The 20,502-nt window shown below is 44.3% G+C and overlaps 1 pseudogene across 1 annotated transcript; it reads left to right on the top strand.

The window, feature by feature from the left end:
- The first annotated feature begins 3,422 nt into the window (after positions 1–3,422).
- On the top strand, positions 3,423–6,183 carry LOC125521283 (BTB/POZ and MATH domain-containing protein 1-like; annotated as a pseudogene). The gene is made up of 4 exons (XR_015611812.1): positions 3,423–3,548; positions 3,844–4,036; positions 4,118–4,360; positions 4,792–6,183. The product of XR_015611812.1 is annotated as a BTB/POZ and MATH domain-containing protein 1-like (transcript).
- The last annotated feature ends 14,319 nt before the right edge of the window (positions 6,184–20,502 follow it).

Raw genomic sequence — 20,502 nt, 5'->3', positions numbered from 1 at the left:
ATCTTCGGGGCTCCATGATCATCGTTGTCACCGACATGACACCATGATCTCCATCATCGTGTCTTCTTGAAGTTGTCTCGTCATCTATCACTTCTACTACTATGGCTAACGCTTTAGCAATAAAGTAAAGTAATTACATGACGTTTATGTTGACACGCAGGTCATAAATAAATAAAGACAACTCCTATGGCTCCTGCTAGTTGTCATACTCATCGACATGCAAGTCGTGATTCCTATTACAAGAACATGATCAATCTCATACATCACATATACCATTCATCACATCCTTTTGGCCATATCACATCACACGGCACATGCTGCAAAACAAGTTAGACGTCCTCTAATTGTTGTTGCAAGTTTTTACATGGCTGCTATAGGTTTCTAGCAAGAACATTTCTTACCTACGCCAAAACCACAACGTGATATGCCAATTTCTATTTACCCTTCATAAGGACCCTTTTCATCGAATCCGATCCGACTAAAGTGGGAGAGACAGACACCCACTAGCCACCTTATGCAACTAGTGCATGTCAATCGGTGGAACCAGTCTCACGTAAGCGTACGTGTAAGGTCGGTCCGGGCCGCTTCATCCCACGATGCCGCCAAATCAAGATAAGACTAGTAACGGCGAGCAAATTGACAATATCGACGCCCACAACTGCTTTGTGTTCTACTCGTGCATAGAAACTACGCATAGACCTAGCTCATGATGCCACTGTTGGGGAACGTCGCAGAATTTTAAAATTTTCTACGCATCACCAAGATCAATCTATGGAGTCATCTAGCAACCAGGAAGAGAGGAGTGCATCTACATACCCTTGTAGATCGCGCGCGGAAGCGTTCAAGAGAACGGGGTTGATGGAGTTGTACTCGTCGTGATCAAATCACCGATGACCTAGCGCCGAACGGACAGCACCTCCGCGTTCAACACACGTACGGTTGGGAAGACGTCTCCTCCAACTTGATCCAGCAAGGGGGAAGGAGAGGTTGATGAAGATCCATCAGCACGACGGCGTGGTGGTGGAAGCAACGGTGATCTCGGCAGGGCTTCGCCAAGCTCAGGGAGAGGGAGGAGTGTCACGGGAGGGAGAGGGAGGCGCCAGGGGCTAGGGTGCGGCTGCCCTCCCTCCCCCACTATATATAGGACCCCTAGGGGGGCGCCGGCCCTAGGAGATCCAATCTCCAAGTGGGGGCGGCGGCCAAGGGGGTGGCTTGCCCCCCAAGCCAAGTGGAGCGCCCCCCACCCCTAGGGTTTCCAACCCTAGGCGCAGGAGAGGCCCATGGGGGGCGCACCAGCCCACTAGGGGCTGGTTCCCCTCCCACTTTAGCCCATGGTGCCCTCCGGGATAGGTGGCCCCACCCGGTGGACCCCCGGGACCCTTCCGGTGGTCCCGGTACAATACCGATTACCCCCGAAACCTTCCCGATGGCCGAAACTTGACTTCCTATATATAAATCTTCACCTCCGGACCATTCCGAAACTCCTCGTGACGTCCGGGATCTCATCCGGGACTCCGAACAACTTTCGGGTTACCGTATAATAATATCTCAACAACCTTAGCGTCACCGAACCTTAAGTGTGTAGACCCTACGGGTTCGGGAGACACGCAGACATGACCGAGACGACTCTCCGGTCAATAACCAACAACGGGATCTGGATACCCATGTTGGCTCCCACATGCTCCTCGATGATCTCATCAGATGAACCACGATGTCGAGGATTCAATCAATCCGTATACAATTCCCTTTGTCAATCGGTACGTTACTTGCCCGAGACTCGATCGTCGGTATCCCAATACCTCGTTCAATCTCATTACCGGCAAGTCACTTTACTCGTACCGTAATGCATGATCCCGTAATCAACCACTTGGTCACATTGAGCTCATTATGATGATGCATTACCGAGTGGGCCCAGAGATACCTCTCCGTCATACGGAGTGACAAATCCCAGTCTCGATTCGTGCCAACCCAACAGACACTTTCAGAGATACCTGTAGTGTACCTTTATAGTCACCCAGTTACGTTGTGACGTTTGGCACACCCAAAGCACTCCTACGGTATCCGGGAGTTGCACAATCTCATGGTCTAAGGAAATGATACTTGACATTCGAAAAAGCTATAGCAAACGAACTACACGATCTTTGAGCTATGCTTAGGATTGGGTCTTGTCCATCACATCATTCTCCTAATGATGTGATCCCGTTATCAATGACATCCAATGTCCATAATCAGGAAACCATGACTATCTTTTGATCAATAAGCTAGTCAACTAGAGGCTCACTAGGGACGTGTTGTGGTCTATGTATTCACACATGTATTACGATTTCCGGATAACACAATTATAGCATGAATAATAGACAATTATCATGAACAAAGAAATATAATAATAACCATTTTATTATTGCCTCTAGGGCATATTTCCAACATACCCTGCCTTTGAGTCACTGACAGGTGGGCCCCATGCTCTATGGGACCCATGTGTCAGTTTCTCAAAGATAGGCTAGCCCACGACAGGGGATCCTCGTCCCTCCGGGTATGCCCATGCGTCCGAGCACGTAAGTACAATGGCATGCAAGATGTAGAGTATTACCTCACCATGAGAATTTGGATCTGTGTAAATCCACATTTCGTGTGTAACCTATTCTGATCCTCTATGCGCTCCCGCCTCATGAGCAACCCTATGCAAGGATCTGTCGGTTTTCTACACCGTCACCACCCTTTCCAGGACCGGGGGCAATGTGAGTGACAACATGCCCATGGATCTAGCGATCTCTCTAGAAAAGTACCTAAAGACCGTTCCCTACCTCAAGTTGGACCATGATATCGAAGACCTTCTCGTTTCACTTTCGATAGTACAAAATTATGGGATGTAAACATGTGGTGTAGTGATATAATAAGAGAGGGTGACGAATAGCTCAGCCCTATTAATGACCATGTGGTATTGTGTGACAACGAGGATTTAGGACATATTAATACTACTAGTTTGCCCATAGAAAATACTGTATATTCGGAATTAACGACCATGCCATCTACCCCTATAGCTCTTGACCTCCCTCCCTAATGGAGCTGGCCAAACAAGTGTTTTTCGCGGGTCGGCCCACGATCACGCGTGCCCGGCATGTAATGGACCCAACCCGGCATGCGACTACGGGCCGTGTTTGGCTCGTGGCACTCCGTGTGCCGTGTTCGCACGAACCTTTATTTATTATTATTTTTCATCTTTTTAAAAGGTAATTGGCCCAAAAGGCTAAAAATGCCCCCAAACAGTAAAAAAAAACTCCTTTTTTGAGAAAGCACGCGGGGAGGCCGGCACACATTCCACCGTGTTGGACTGGCCTGCTAGTTAATGTGCCGTGCTCGGCCCGCGTGTCAGAATGACACGGCCCGCTTATAAACAGGCTTCCGCGCGCCGTGCCATGCCAGGCCCGTTTACGCGTGTGCTGGGTTTGGGCACCATTGCTCCATAGCGAAGAGCGGAAGGCACGGCCGCCGCCACGCAGGTCCGCCGCCGCCAACACGCTGTAGGTCCGCCGCCGGCGACATTGAAGGTAAGGTGCCCCCCGTCTAGGTTGCTTCAATCTGAAATTCACCGTCTTCTTTTGGATCCTTTGGATTATTGGAACCGATGCGTGTGCTTTCTTGATTCCTCTTAGAACAGGAGTTGGTTTCTTGTTTTGGTGATTGGGCGAAATGTGGATCCATTCTTGATTTCACCTAGAACTGGAATCAGACATTGCATCTTCCCTTTCCGTATGGAACTTTACGAGTTCGATCTAGTACGAATGAGCGATTGATTTCTTGTACATAGATATATTAACATACACGCATGTGCAATTGTTGCAGGGGCACCACAGTACACAAAGCTGAGAGCGATGGCGTCAACCACCATATCGTCCTGCGCATATCAGGCGGTGCAAGGCGCGCACCGACTGAAGATCTGTCAGTTTAGTCACGGGATTGTTGGCATGGACGTCAATGCTGATGGTTTCATCCGCTCCAGCACCTTCAGGGTTGGGGGATTCGACTGGGCTATCTTGTACTCCCTCCGTTCCAAATTACTCGTCGTGGTTTTAGTTCAAATTTGAACTAAAACCACGACGAGTAATTTGGAACAGAGGGAGTACTACCCAGAGGGTTATGGCGACGACAGTGAGGGATTCATATCAGTTTTTGTTGAGTTCATGAGCAAGTATGGGCAGGCACCAGCGGTCGTCGACATAAGACTGATTGATCAAGTCACTGGAAAGCCCAAATCATTATTGTCAAGTGTATTCTTTGAATTGGATGAGGAGCCGTTTGGATTCAAGTCTGACAGCTTCACAGAGGCTACCTGGGGTAAGGAGAGGTGTATAAGAAGGGGGCAAATTTGACAAATCTGACCTATAGACGAAATCAAATCACAGAATGAACTGTCCGTCAAACTATTTCACGCAGCTGACCCGTGGCGCCTAGCTCTCAGGCGCTGCACTAGTGCAACGCCCGGGAGCTAGGCGCTGCACTGTATAGTGTGGCGCCTAGCTCTCAGGCGCTGCACTAGTGCAACGCCCGGGAGCTAGGCGCTGCACTGTATAGTGTGGCGCCTAGCTCTCAGGCGCTGCACACTGTTTTAGTAATTTTCGGGTATGACGCTGGCCGTGTAGCGCCTATCTGTGAGGCGTTGCACAGTGTAGTGTGGCGCCGTCGTGGCGGGCGCTACACAAAAGGGTCAGGCGTGTGAAATAGTTTCACGGGCAGTTCATTCCGTGATTTGATTTCGTCTATAGGTCAGATTTGTCAAATTTGCCTAAGAAGGGAGGCGTTGGAGGATTCAGTGTATGTCCGAGATGATTGCCTTGTGATTGAATGTGTCATCACTGTTTGAGGCCAATTAAGGGTGTCTGAAACCAAACCATTGCGTGAAATTGATGTGCCTCCCCCTAACGCACTACAGCATTTTCGCAAGATGTTGGAGGATACGTCCACAGCAGATGTGACCTTCAACGTTGAACAAGAAACATTTGCTGCCCACAGAGCGGTGCTTGCTGCGCGGTCACCTGTCTTCCGGAAGCAGTTCAGCGAACCCATGAAGGAGAAGAAGATGAGCCGCATAACCATCAACTCTGTGGAACCAGCGGTTTTCAAGGCTCTTCTCCATTTCATTTACACCGATTCCTTGCCTGTGATGGATGATTTCAGTAGAGCTGAAAGCAATGCTGTTTTCCAGCATCTACTTGCAGCAGCGGATCAATATGGTTTAGAGAGATTGAAGCTTATGTGTGCACACACCTTGGTTATGAACCTTAATGTGGAGAATGTGGCTAGTGCACTATGGCTAGCTGATAAGTACAATTGCCAGAAGCTTAAAGAAGCTTGCGTCAATTTTATGGCCCCTTCCAACAGAGTCGATGCTGTGGTGGCAAGCCAAGGGTACCAGCTTCTGAAAAGAGGTTCCCCCTCTCCATTAGCAGATGTGTGGGAGAAGAGGAGCCGTGCTCGCCAAAGCTTTCTTTAGAGCAGATCCAAAAGCTACAATGCTAGATTATGAGTGCTTCTGTCAGCAGAATGACTGGTATGATGAAAGCAGTTCCACCAAAATTTATTATGCGTATCTAGATCCTATGCTTTGAGAAATCATCTAAGCAGTCCCCTGGTAACTCTTTAGCTTTTTGCGAGAAACTACTAATGTCATGTTGGTCATGTATAGCTGTGAAATGTTGATCTTTAGATGCATTCTTGGGTCAATTTAGCGGATATGCTCCAGCAAGTATGTTCCAAATGATGTGTGATCTGTTGATTTGCAGCTTGTTTTGATTTGGTCCACCTTACGCACTTTTTGAATTGCTTTGGTCCTTCGCTCTGTTTTGCAACGCACGGTTCAGCTTACCACTGTTGATCTCTTCATATAAAAGATGGATTGTGTTTGTCGCTCAGGACATCTGCTGTCACATGACTGCTGACTGCTCAATGAATGTTGACTTCTGCTGATTTAGTTGATACTCCGTGTATGATAAAGAAGATGGATAATGTTAGTTCATTATTGGAGTACCACTTAATCACAGGGTGCTAACAGTTCTGAAGGTATTGGACCCTGTACTATCCGGAGAGATGCATCCTACTGCCATAAGCTGATTGTTGCCATTTCCCTCCTTTTACAGATGCACTACAAATTTCTTTATTACATATATTCATTACTTTAATTTGAAATGGACCTGTTATCTCTGTTCAAGTTGTCAATAACTTTGAGCAATATGCTGTTTTCCTGTTTCATTATCCAGAGTGCATTTTCTGTTTTGACCGACCGCTCATGTGAAAACATTTAACTTGGGGATGTCTATTGTTTGCTTTTCGCTCTTTCCACGAAACGGTTTTGCAAATGTAAATGATTTGATTAATCCAAACATAAACCGGTGTGATGAAGATCTTGGTACTCAGATGTTCTGGTTTGTTGATGTGCATAATCCTCTCTATCCCGCTAGCTGATTACCAAGTGGAAGATTTTGTGGCATGGTCTCTTACTAGATCATGCATGTTCTTGGTGAAGTCGGCTTACCATGTTGAATTGGAGGCTCATATCGGCAGAAAATAAACCAAAGGGTACTTGCGGAAGGAACAAACCCACGTCCAATACGGGCCACTATTTGGAAACTAAAGTTTTGAGCAAAGTTGAAAAAATTATATGGAGAATTATGCCCTGCTGTTTTAATCTTGCAAATAGACATTCGAAGGTCACTGGTTGATGTCTGGTTTGTGTTAGGGGTGCTGAGGATACAAAACAAACATAATGTTGTTTAAATGTGCAGTTTTGCTACATGTAAGTTGCCTGAAATTTACATTTGGGTCGGTCATTTCTTTCTTGTACTAGTACTTAGTCTGTTTTTCCTTCATTTTTGATGTATCAGATTTTGTGTGCGTGCATTTGTGTGTGTCGCCTGCTTGTAAAGGTCCTACCTGGTGTTGTCGTGTGTGACTTTGTGTATGGTGTTCGTCTCTGGTGTTCGTGCGTTGCAGGCATGTGCGTGTACGTGCACATGTGCATGTGTCTATGTTATCTGAAAATTGCTCTACGATATACTTATTTTTGCATATTGTGCTACGGCGCAAAATTTTCTATTGTCTTTTGTTTCAAGTTTTTTTTCTCTTTTTTTAGGGGAAAATCAATGCCCCTAATTCATTCTACCTTAGAGAAAAATCAGTTTCTATCTTTTTAGATTTCTACTACGTTTAGTCTTTATTATTTTTTATCAAGTGTTTTTGGTCATTTTTTCTTTTTATGTATGTGTGAATATTAGGTGTGCATGTGTAAATATATACAAAAGTATTATAAAATATGTGTGTAAATTATACTATAGTGAAAAATTGCACTATTATATGTCTATTTTTGCATTCCTAAAAATATGCAATTTTAGAACAAATTGTGTGCAAGTTTTGCCATCATTTGTTTTTAGTTTTTATTTCATTTTCTTTCTTCTATAAGGACACCAACACCACTAATTAATTCCTTCTTAGAAAAATTCCTTTTTGATTTTTTTACTATTATACATGTATACTTGCATATTAGGAAGAAGGGCAATTTCCACCTAAATTTTGTGCATATTTTGTCATCATCTATTTATTTTATTTTCTTTCTTTTGGAAGGGTAAAACAAATACCCCTTATTCATTCTACCTTAGAGAAAATTCAGTTTTTGTCTTTTTTAACTTTGTACTAGTTTTAGTCTTTATTATTGCTTATCAAGTGTTTTTAGTTATTTTTTCTTTTTCTTTATGTGTGTCAATATTAGGTGCGCGTGTGGAAATATATACAAAAGTATTATACAATATGTGTGTAAGTTATACTATAGTGCAAAATTGCACTATTATATGCCTATTTCAACATTGAAAAAAATATGCAATTTCAGTACAAATTCTCTGCAAGTTTTGTCATCACTTGTTTTTAGTTTTTATTTTCTTTTCTTACTTCTATAAGGGTAATACAGACACAAGTAATTAACCCCTTAGAAAAATTCTGTCTTAAAAACTTTCACTATTATACACATATTCTTGCATATTACGAAAAAGTGCAATTTCCATCTAAATTATGTGCAAATTTTGTCATCATGTTTTTTTTTTCATTTTCTTTCTTTCAGAAGGGTAAAATGAATGCCCCTAATTCATTCTACCTTCAAGAAAATTCAATTTCTTTTTGTCTTTTTAGCTTTGTACTAGTTTTAGTATTTATTAGTATTTTTTTGAATTATTAGTATTTATTAGTATTGTTTAACAAGTGTTTTTGTCGGGTTTTCTTTGTGCGTGTAAATATACACGTAAGTATTATACAGCATCGTGCAAACATTTTACCTTTATGTAAGCTGCCTGAAAAGTCAATTTTCTGACCGGTGATTTTTTGTCAACATTCGTTTTTTTCCTTGTGTTGTTTGATTATTTCTTGGGCTATATTTTTGACTTCCCCCTGTTTGGGACCAGTGAATTTTTCTGTTGGGCTTGAAGCCCATTACTCATTGCCTGTTACAATATGTCTATAAATCTATATACTTAATAATAAAAGGACTATTGCTTCTTACCCCCTAATTTCCGTCCGTAATTTTGGTTCACTCGACGTTAATTTGTTTTCGTCCGTCGCTCTGCTAATGTGTTTTTCGTCCGTCGGTACGCCCACTTGGGCCTCAGCCCCATCCGTCCATCCTCTTGGGCCCCAGTTCGGTCCGTCCATCCTCTTCGTCGTCACAAAAACCCGGTAAAAATAACCGAATAGATAGTCCCACATCGTTCTTTTATATACAATCCCATCGGTTCAAATATGGTTGCGAGTTGAAGACAACAAGCGCCCTGGAAGGCCTCGAAGGAGTTGGTCAGAGAAGGAACTATTGGGAGAGAAACCTGTTGGGCAACGTAGTAATTTCAAAAAATTCCTACGCACACACAGAATCATGGTGATGCATAGCAACGAGAGGGGAGAGTGTTGTCTACGTACCCTCGTAGACCGAAAGCGGAAGCGTTAGCACAACGCGGTTGATGTAGTCGTACGTCTTCACGATCTGACCGATCAAGTACCGAACGCACGGCACCTCCGAGTTCAGCACACGTTCAGCTCGATGACGTCCCTCGAACTCCGATCTAGCCGAGCTTTGAGGGAGAGTTCCGTCAGCACGACGGCGTGGTGACGATGATGATGTTCTACCGACGAAGGCTTCGCCTAAGCACCGCTACGATATTATTGAGGTGGATTATGATGGAGGGGGGCACCGCACACGACTAAGAGATCAAGAGATCAACTGTTGTGTCTTTGGGGTGCCCCCTGCCCCCGTATATAAAGGAGCAAGGGGGTGTGGCCGGCCTAGAGAGGGGCGCGCCAGGAGGAGTCCTACTCCTACCGGGAGTAGGACTCCCCCCTTTCCTTGTTGGACTAGGAGAGAGAGGGGAAAGAGGTGGAGGAGAAGAAGGAAGGGGGGGCGCCGCCCCCCTCTCCTTGTCCTATTCGGACTAGGGGGGAGGGGGCGCGGCCCATGCCCTGGCCGCCTCTCCTCTCTTTCCACCAAGGCCCACTAAGGCCCATTAAGTCCCCGGGGGGTTCCGGTAACCTCCCGGTACTCCGGTAAAATCCCGATTTCACCCGGAACACTTCCGATATCCAAACTGAAGGAAATATGCCCTAGAGGCAATAATAAAGTTATTATTTATTTCCTTATATCATGATAAAAGTTTATTATTCATGCTAGAATTGTATTAACCGGAAACATAATACATGTGTGAATACATAGACAAACAGAGTGTCACTAGTATGCCTCTACTAGACTAGCTTGTTAATCAAAGATGGTTATGTTTCCTAACCATAGACAAAGAGTTGTCATTTGATTAACAGGATCACATCATTAGTTGAATGATCTGATTGACATGACCCATTCCGTTAGCTCAGCACCCGATCGTTTAGTATGTTGCTATTGCTTTCTTCATGACTTATACATGTTCCTATGAGTATGAGATTATGCAGCTCCCGTTTGCCAGAGGAACACTTTGTGTGCTACCAAACGTCACAACGTAACTGGGTGATTATAAAGGAGCTCTACAGGTGTCTCCAAAGGTACATGTTGGGTTGGCGTATTTCGAGATTAGGATTTGTCACTCTGATTGTCGAAGAGGTATCTCTGGGCCCTCTCGGTAATGCACATCACTTAAGCCTTGCAAGCATTGCAACTAATGAGTTAGTTGCGGGATGATGTATTACAGAACGAGTAAAGAGACTTGCCGGTAACGAGATTGAAGTAGGTATGGGATACCGACGATCGAATCTCGGGCAAGTAACATACCGATGACAAAGGGAACAACGTATGTCGTTATGCGGTCTGACCGATAAAAGATCTTCGTAGAATATGTAGGAGCCGATATGAGCATCCAGGTTACGCTATTGGTTATTGACCGGAGACGTGTCTCGGTCATGTCTACATTGTTCTCGAACCCGTAGGGTCCGCACGCTTAAGGTTACGATGACAGTTATATTATGAGTTTATACATTTTGATATACCGAAGGTTGTTCGGAGTCCCGGATGTGATCACGGACATGACGAGGAGTCTCGAAATGGTCGAGACATAAAGATTGATATATTGGAAGCCTATGTTTGGATATCGGAAGTGTTCCGGGTGAAATCGGGATTTTACCGGAGTACCGGGAGGTTACCGGAACCCCCCGGGAGCTATATGGGCCTAAGTGGGCCTTAGTGGAAAAGAGAAGGGACAGCCCTAGATGGGCTGCGCGCCCCTCCCCTCCCTTGGTCCGAATAGGACAAGGAGAGGGGGCCGGCCCCCCTCTCTCTTTTCCCCCCTCCGCGAATCCTATTCCAACTAGGATTGGGGGGGGGATCCTACTCCCAGAGGGAGTAGGACTCCTCCTGGCGCGCCTCTCCTAGGCCGGCCGCACCCCCCCCCCCCCTTGAGCCTTTATATACGGAGGCAGGGGCACCCCAGAGAAACACAAGTTGATCCACGTGATCATATTCTTAGCCGTGTACGGTGCCCCCTTCCACCATAGTCCTTGATAATATTGTAGCGGTGCTTAGGCGAAGCCCTACAATAGTACATCAAGATCGTCACCACGCCGTCGTGCTGACGGAACTCTTCCCCGACACTTTGCTGGATCGGAGTCCAGGGATCGTCATCGAGCTGAACGTGTGCTAGAACTCGGAGGTGCCGTAGTTTCGGTGCTTGATCGGTCGGGCCGTGGAGACGTACGACTACATCAACTAAACGCTTCCGTTGTCGATCTACAAGGGTACGTAGATCATACTCTCCCCTCTCGTTGCTATGCATCACCATGATCTTGCATGAGTGTAGGAATTTTTTTGAAATTACTATGAAACCCAACAGTGGCATCCGAGCCTAGGATTTATATGTTGATATTATATGCACGAGTAGAACACAAGTGAGTTATGGGCGATATAAGTCATACTGCTTACCAGCATGTCATACTTTGGTTCGGCGGTATTGTTGGAAGAAGCGGCCCGGACCGACATTACGCGTACGCTTACGTGAGACTGGTTCTCCCGACGTGCTTTGCACATAGGTGGCTTGCGGGTGACAGTTTCTCCAACTTTAGTTGAACTGAGTGTGGCTATGCCCGGTCCTTGCGAAGGTTAAAACAACACCAACTTGACAAACTATCGTTATGGTTTTTGATGCGTAGGTAAGATTGGTTCTTGCTTAAGCCCGTAGCAGCCACGTAAAACATGCAACAACAAAGTAGAGGACGTCTAACTTGTTTTTGCAGGGCATGTTGTGATGTGATATGGTCAAGACATGATGCTAAATTTTATTGTATGAGATGATCATGTTTTGTAACCGAGTTATCGGCAACCGGCAGGAGCCATATGGTTGTCGCTTTATTGTATGCAATGCAATCGCGCTGTACTGCTTTACTTTATCACTAAGCGGTAGCGATAGTCGTGGAAGCATAAGATTGGCGAGACGACAACGATGCTACGATGGAGATCAAGGTGTCGCGCCGGTGACGATGGTGATCATGACGGTGCTTCGGAGATGGAGATCACAAGCACAAGATGATGATGGCCATATCATATCACTTATATTGATTGCATGTGATGTTTATCTTTTATGCATCTTATCTTGCTTTGATTGACGGTAGCATTATAAGATGATCTCTCACTAAATTATCAAGAAGTGTTCTCCCTGAGTATGCACCGTTGCGAAAGTTCTTCGTGCTGAGACACCACGTGATGATCGGGTGTGATAGGCTCTACGTTCAAATACAACGGGTGCAAAACAGTTGCACACACGGAATACTCAGGTTATACTTGACGAGCCAAGCATATACAGATATGGCCTCGGAACACGGGGACCGAAAGGTCGAGCGTGAATCATATAGTAGATATGATCAACATAGTGATGTTCACCAATGAAACTACTCCATCTCACGTGATGATCGGACATGGTTTAGTTGATTTGGATCACGTAATCACTTAGAGGATTAGAGGGATATCTATCTAAGTGGGAGAGTAATATGATTTATTGAACCTAAATTTATCATGAACTTAGTACCTAATAGTATCTTGCTTGTTTATGTATGATTATAGATAAATGGCCCGTGCTGTTGTTCCGTTGAATTTTAATGCGTTCCTTGAGAAAGCAAAGTTGAAAGATGATGGTAGCAATTACACGGACTGGGTCCGTAACTTGAGGATTATCCTCATTGCTGCACAGAAGAATTACGTCTTGGAAGCACCGCTGGGTGCCAGGCCTGCTGCTGGAGCAACACCAGATGTTGTAAACGTCTGGCAGAGCAAAGCTGATGACTACTCGATAGTTCAGTGTGCCATGCTTTACGGCTTAGAACCGGGACTTCAACGATGTTTTGAACATCATGGAGCATATGAGATGTTCCAGGAGTTGAAGTTAATATTTCAAGCAAATGCCCGGATTGAGAGATATGAAGTCTCCAATAAGTTCTATAGCTGCAAGATGGAGGAGAACAGTTCTGTCAGTGAGCATATACTCAAAATGTCTGGGTATAATAATCACTTGATTCAAATGGGAGTTAATCTTCCAGATGATTGCGTCATTGACAGAATTCTCCAATCACTGCCACCAAGCTACAAGAGCTTCGTGATGAACTATAATATGCAAGGGATGAATAAGACTATTCCCGAGCTCTTCGCAATGCTGAAAGCTGCGGAGGTAGAAATCAAAAAGGAGCATCAAGTGTTGATGGTCAACAAGACCACTAGTTTCAAGAAAAAGGGCAAAGGGAAGAAGAAGGGGAACTTCAAGAAGAACAGCAAGCAAGTTGCTGCTCAAGAGAAGAAACCCAAGTCTGGACCTAAGCCTGAAACTGAGTGCTTCTACTGCAAGCAGACTGGTCACTAGAAGCGGAACTGCCCCAAGTATTTGGCGGATAAGAAGGATGGCAAGGTGAACAAAGGTATATGTGATATACATGTTATTGATGTGTACCTTACTAATGCTCGCAGTAGTACCTGGGTATTTGATACTGGTTCTGTTGCTAATATTTGCAACTCGAAACAGGGACTACGGATTAAGCGAAGATTGGTTAAGGACGAGGTGACGATGCGCGTGGGAAATGGTTCCAAAGTCGATGTGATCGCAGTTGGCACGCTACCTCTACATCTACCTTCGGGATTAATATTAGACCTAAATAATTGTTATTTGGTGCCAGCGTTAAGCATGAACATTATATCTGGATCTTGTTTGATGCGAGGCAGTTATTCATTTAAATCAGAGAATAATGGTTGTTCTATTTATATGAGTAATATCTTTTATGGTCATGCACCCTTGAAGAGTGGTCTATTCTTATTAAATCTCGATAGTAGTAACACACATATTCATAATATTGAAACCAAAAGATGCAGAGTTGATAATGATAGTGCAACTTATTTGTGGCACTGCCGTTTAGGTCATATCGGTGTAAAGCGCATGAAGAAACTCCATACTGATGGACTTTTCGAACCACTTGATTATGAATCACTTGGTACTTGCGAACCGTGCCTCATGGTCAAGATGACTAAAACACCGTTCTCCGGTACTATGGAGAGAGCAACAGATTTGTTGGAAATCATACATACAGATGTATGTGGTCCGATGAATATTGAGGCTCGTGGCGGATATTGTTATTTTCTCACCTTCACAGATGACTTAAGCAGATATGGGTATATCTACTTAATGAAACATAAGTCTGAGACATTTGAAAAGTTCAAAGAATTTCAGAGTGAAGTTGAAAATCATCGTAACAAGAAAATAAAGTTTCTACGATCTGATCGTGGAGGAGAATATTTGAGTTACGAGTTTGGTGTACATTTGAAACAATGCGGAATAGTTTCGCAACTCACGCCACCCGGAACACCACAGCGTAATGGTGTGTCCGAACGTCGTAATCGTACTTTACTAGATATGGTGCGATCTATGATGTCTCTTACTGATTTACCGCTATCGTTTTGGGGTTATGCTTTGGAGACGGCCGCATTCACGTTAAATAGGGCACCATCAAAATCCGTTGAGACGACGCCTTATGAACTATGGTTTGGCAAGAAACCAAAGTTGTCGTTTCTGAAAGTTTGGGGCTGCGATGCTTATGTGAAAAAGCTTCAACCTGATAAGCTCGAACCCAAATCGGAGAAATGTGTCTTCATAGGATATCCAAAGGAGACTATTGGATACACCTTCTATCACAGATCCGAAGGCAAGACTTTTGTTTCTAAGTTCGGAAACTTTCTAGAGAAGGAGTTTCTCTCGAAAGAAGTGAGTGGGAGGAAAGTAGAACTTGACGAGGTAACTATACCTGCTCCCTTATTGGAAAGTAGTGCATCACAGAAAACTGTTTCCGTGACACCTACACCAATTAGTGAGGAAGCTAATGATGATGATCATGAAACTTCAGAACAAGATACTACTGAACCTCGTAGATCAACCAGAGTAAGATCCGCACCAGAGTGGTACGGTAATCCTGTTCTGGAAGTCATGCTACTAGATCATGATGAACCTACGAACTATGAAGAAGCGATGGTGAGCCCAGATTCCGCAAAATGGCTTGAAGCCATGAAATCTGAGATGGGATCCATGTATGAGAACAAAGTGTGGACTTTGGTTGACTTGCCCAATGATCGGCAAGCAATTGAGAATAAATGGATCTTCAAGAAGAAGACTGACACCGACGGTAATATTACTATCTACAAAGCTCGACTTGTCGCAAAAGGGTTTCGGCAAGTTCAAAGGATTGACTACGATGAAACTTTCTCACCCGTAGCGATTCTTAAGTCTGTCCGAATCATGTTAGCAATTGCCGCATTTTATGATTATGAAATTTGGCAGATGGATGTCAAAACTGCATTCCTGAATGGATTTCTAGAAGAAGAGTTGTATATGATGCAACCGGAGGGTTTTGTCGATCCAAAGGGAGCTAACAAAGTGTGCAAGCTCCAGCGATCCATTTATGGACTGGTGCAAGCCTCTCGGAGTTGGAATAAACGCTTTGATAGTGTGATCAAAGCATTTGGTTTTATACAGACTTTTGGAGAAACTTGTATTTACAAGAAAGTGAGTGGGAGCTCTGTAGCATTTCTGATATTATATGTGGATGACATATTACTGATCGGGAATGATATAGAATTTCTGGATAGCATAAAGGGATACTTGAATAAAAGTTTTTCAATGAAAGACCTCGGTGAAGCTGCTTACATATTAGGCATAAAGATCTATAGAGATAGATCAAGACGTTTAATTGGACTTTCACAAAGCACATACCTTGACAAAATTTTGAAGAAGTTCAAAATGGATCAAGCAAAGAAAGGGTTCTTGCCTGTGTTACAAGGTGTGAAGTTGAGTCGGACTCAATGCCCGACCACTGCAGAAGATAGAGAGAAGATGAAAGATGTTCCCTATGCTTCGGCCATAGGCTCTATCATGTATGCAATGCTGTGTACCAGACCTGATGTGTGCCTTGCTATAAGTCTAGCAGGGAGGTACCAAAGTAATCCAGGAGTGGATCACTGGACAGCGGTCAAGAACATCCTGAAGTACCTGAAAAGGACTAAGGATATGTTTCTCGTATATGGAGGTGACAAAGAGCTCATCGTAAATGGTTACGTTGATGCAAGCTTTGACACTGATCCGGACGATTCTAAATCGCAAACCGGATACGTGTTTACATTAAACGGTGGAGCTGTCAGTTGGTGCAGTTCTAAACAAAGCGTCGTGGCGGGATCTACGTGTGAAGCGGAATACATAGCTGCTTCGGAAGCAGCAAATGAAGGAGTCTAGATGAAGGAGTTCATATCCGATCTAGGTGTCGTACCTAGTACATCGGGTTCAATGAAAATCTTTTGTGACAATACTGGTGCAATTGCCTTGGCGAAGGAATCCAGATTTCACAAGAGAACCAAGCACATCAAGAGACGCTTCAATTCCATCCGGGATCTAGTCCAGGTGGGAGACATAGAGATTTGCAAGATACATACGGATCTGAATGTTGCAGACCCGTTAACTAAGCCTCTTCCATGAGCAAAACATGATCAGCACCAAGGCTCCATGGGTGTTAGAATCATTACTGTGTAATCTAGATTATTGACTCTAGTGCAAGTGGGAGACTGAAGGAAATATGCCCTAGAGGCAATAATAAAGTTATTATTTATTTCCTTATATCATGATAAAAGTTTATTATTCATGCTAGAATTGTATTAACCGGAAACATAATACATGTGTGAATACATAGACAAACAGAGTGTCACTAGTATGCCTCTACTAGACTAGCTTGTTAATCAAAGATGGTTATGTTTCCTAACCATAGACAAAGAGTTGTCATTTGATTAACAGGATCACATCATTAGTTGAATGATCTGATTGACATGACCCATTCCGTTAGCTTAGCACCCGATCGTTTAGTATGTTGCTATTGCTTTCTTCATGACTTATACATGTTCCTATGACTATGAGATTATGCAACTCCCGTTTGCCAGAGGAACACTTTGTGTGCTACCAAACATCACAACGTAACTGGGTGATTATAAAGGAGCTCTACAGGTGTCTCCAAAGGTACATGTTGGGTTGGCGTATTTCGAGATTAGGATTTGTCACTCCGATTGTCGGAGAGGTATCTCTGGGCCCTCTCGGTAATGCACATCACTTAAGCCTTGAAAGCATTGCAACTAATGAGTTAGTTGCGGGATGATGTATTACAGAACGAGTAAAGAGACTTGCCGGTAACGAGATTGAACTAGGTATGGGATACCAACGATCGAATCTCGGGCAAGTAACATACCGATGACAAAGGGAACAACATATGTTGTTATGCGGTCTGACCGATAAAAGATCTTCGTAGAATATGTAGGAGCCAATATGAGCATCCAGGTTCCGCTATTGGTTATTGACCGGAGACGTGTCTCGGTCATGTCTACATTGTTCTCGAACCCGTAGGGTCCGCAAGCTTAAGGTTACGATGACAGTTATATTATGAGTTTATACATTTTGATATACCGAAGGTTGTTCGGAGTCCCGGATGTGATCACGGACATGATGAGGAGTCTCGAAATGGTCGAGACATAAAGATTGATATATTGGAAGCCTATGTTTGGATATCGGAAGTGTTCCGGGTGAAATCGGGATTTTACCGGAGTACCGGGAGGTTACCGGAACCCCCCGGGAGCTATATGGGCCTAAGTGGGCCTTAGTGGAAAAGAGAAGGGGCAGCCCTAGATGGGCCGCGCGCCCCTCCCCTCCCTTGGTCCGAATAGGACAAGGAGAGGGGGCCGGCCCCCCTCTCTCTTTTCCCCCCTCCGCGAATCCTATTCCAACTAGGATTGGGGGGGGGAATCCTACTCCCAGAGGGAGTAGGACTCCTCCTGGCGCACCTCTCCTAGTCCGGCCGCACCCCCCCCCCCCTCGAGCCTTTATATACGGAGGCAGGGGCACCCCAGAGAAACATAAGTTGATCCACGTGATCATATTCTTAGCCGTGTGCGGTGCCCCCTTCCACCATAGTCCTCGATAATATTGTAGCGGTGCTTAGGCGAAGCCCTGCTGCAGTAGTACATCAAGATCGTCACCACGCCGTCGTGCTGACGGAACTCTTCCCCGACACTTTGCTGGATCGGAGTCCAGGGATCGTCATCGAGTTGAACGTGTGCTAGAACTCGGAGGTGTCGTAGTTTCGGTGCTTGATCGGTCGGGCCATGGAGACGTACGACTACATCAACTAAACGCTTCCGTTGTCGATCTACAAGGGTACGTAGATCATACTCTCCCCTCTCGTTGCTATGCATCACCATGATCTTGCGTGAGCGTAGGAATTTTTTTGAAATTACTACGAAACCCAACACAAACATAGGCTTCCAATATATCAATCTTCATGTGTCGACCATTTCGAGACTCCTCGTCATGTCCGTGATCACATCTGGGACTCCGAACAACCATCGGTCATCAAAACATATAAACTCATAATATAACTATCATCGAAACATTAAGCGTGCGGACCCTACGGGTTCGAGAACTATGTAGACATGATCGAGACACGTCTCCGGTCAATAACCAATAGCGGAACCTGGATGTTCATATTGGCTCCCATATATTCTACGAAGATCTTTATCGGTCAAACCGCATCACAACATACGTTGTTCCCTTTGTCATCGGCATGTTACTTGCCCGAGATTCGATCGTCGGTATCTCAATACCTAGTTCAATCTCGTTACCGGCAAGTCTCTTTATTCGTTCCGTAATACATCATCCCGCAACTAACTCATTAGTTGCAATGTTTGCAAGGCTTATAGTGATGTGCATTACTGAGTGGGCCCAGAGATACCTCTCCGACAATCGGAGTGACAAATCCTAATCTCGAAATACGCCAACCCAACAAGTACCTTCGGAGACACCTGTAGAGCACCTTTATAATCACCCAGTTACGTTGTGACGTTTGGTGGCACACAAAGTGTTCCTCCGGTAAATGGGAGTTGCATAATCTCATAGTCATAGGAACATGTATAAGTCGTGAAGAAAGCAATAGCAACAAACTAAACGATCAAGTGCTAAGCTAACGGAATGGGTCAAGTCAATCACATCATTCTCCTAATGATGTGATCCTGTTAATCAAATGACAACTCATGTCTATGGTTAGGAAACATAACCATCTTTGATCAACAAGCTAGTAGAGGCATACTAGTTACACTCTATTTGTCTATGTATTCACACATGTATTATGTTTCCGGTTAATACAATTCTAGCATGAATAATAAACATTTATCATGGTATAAGTAAATAAATAATAACTTTATTATTGCCTCTAGGGCATATTTCCTTCAGTCTCCCACTTGCACTAGAGTTAATAATCTAGTTCACATTGCCATGTGATTTAACACCAATAGCTCACATCACCATGTGATTAACACCCATAGTTCACATCACCATGTGACCAACACTCAAAGGGTTTACTAGAGTCAGTAATCTTAGTTCACATCGCCATGTGATTAACACCCAAAGAGTACTAAGGTGTGATCATGTTTTGCTTGTGAGAGAAGTTTAGTCTACGGGTCTGCCACATTCAGATCCGTATGTATTTTGCAAATTTCTATGTCAACAATGCTCTGCACGGAGCTACTCTAGCTTATTGCTCCCACTTTCAAAATGTATCCGGATTGAGACTTAGAGTCATCTGGATCAGTGTCAAATTTGCATCGATATAACCCTTTATGACTAACCTTTTGTCACCTCCATAATCGAGAAACATATCCTTATTCCACTAAGGATAATTTTAACCGTTGTCCAGTGATCTACTCCTAGATCACTATTGTACTCCCTTGCTAAACATAGTGTAGGGTATATAATAGATCTGGTACATAGCATGACATACTTTATAGAAACTGTTGGAGATATGCCCTAGAGGCAATCATGTATGATGATATTTCCTATGTGTTTATGAATAAAGATAGTCCTTGGACATTATCAATGATGTGTATTAGCAAGTACGTGACTTGTTTGTGGGACTATGCATTGTATGATGACTGTCCTAAAAGGTCCCTAGTCGAAAGGCTGTGTGGACGCGCAGCCGACTAGACTAGCATATGACACGGTCGATGGCTTGGTCTCACTAGCCATGGAGCATTGGATGCTAACCGAATAATATGGACTTGGAAGGATCTGGTCGGATTCGACGTAGTCAGATCCGAGTCGAGATAAGGTCCGAGTCGGACAGACCCAACTATGAGACGCAGCGATATGTCATCTGTGAGTCTCTAGTACAACATATGTTCTATGTCCTAAGACCTGAGCTAACGCATGTACTCGGGATGGTGACAGACTTGCTTTGGGCCAACCAAACGCTACTCCGTAACTGGGTAGTTATAAAGGTAGGTTTCAAGTTTGTCCAGAACCATGCTGCGAGACGTGGTCGAGCAAGATGGGATTTGCCCCTCCGATCAGGAGAGATATACTCTGGGCCCCTCGTGTGATCCGACCAGGATAAGCATGGCCATGCGACAAGGATTATGAGATAATCCGGTTTGTGGTCGGCATCACTGGA

This window comes from Triticum urartu, chromosome 7A (genome assembly GCF_056163025.1).
Source record: "Triticum urartu cultivar PI428250 chromosome 7A, HENAU_Tu73, whole genome shotgun sequence".
In the NCBI taxonomy this organism is placed as follows: domain Eukaryota; kingdom Viridiplantae; phylum Streptophyta; class Magnoliopsida; order Poales; family Poaceae; genus Triticum; species Triticum urartu.
The sequence above is the reverse complement of the archived record's forward strand: the minus strand, read 5'-3'. Positions and strand labels throughout refer to the sequence as shown.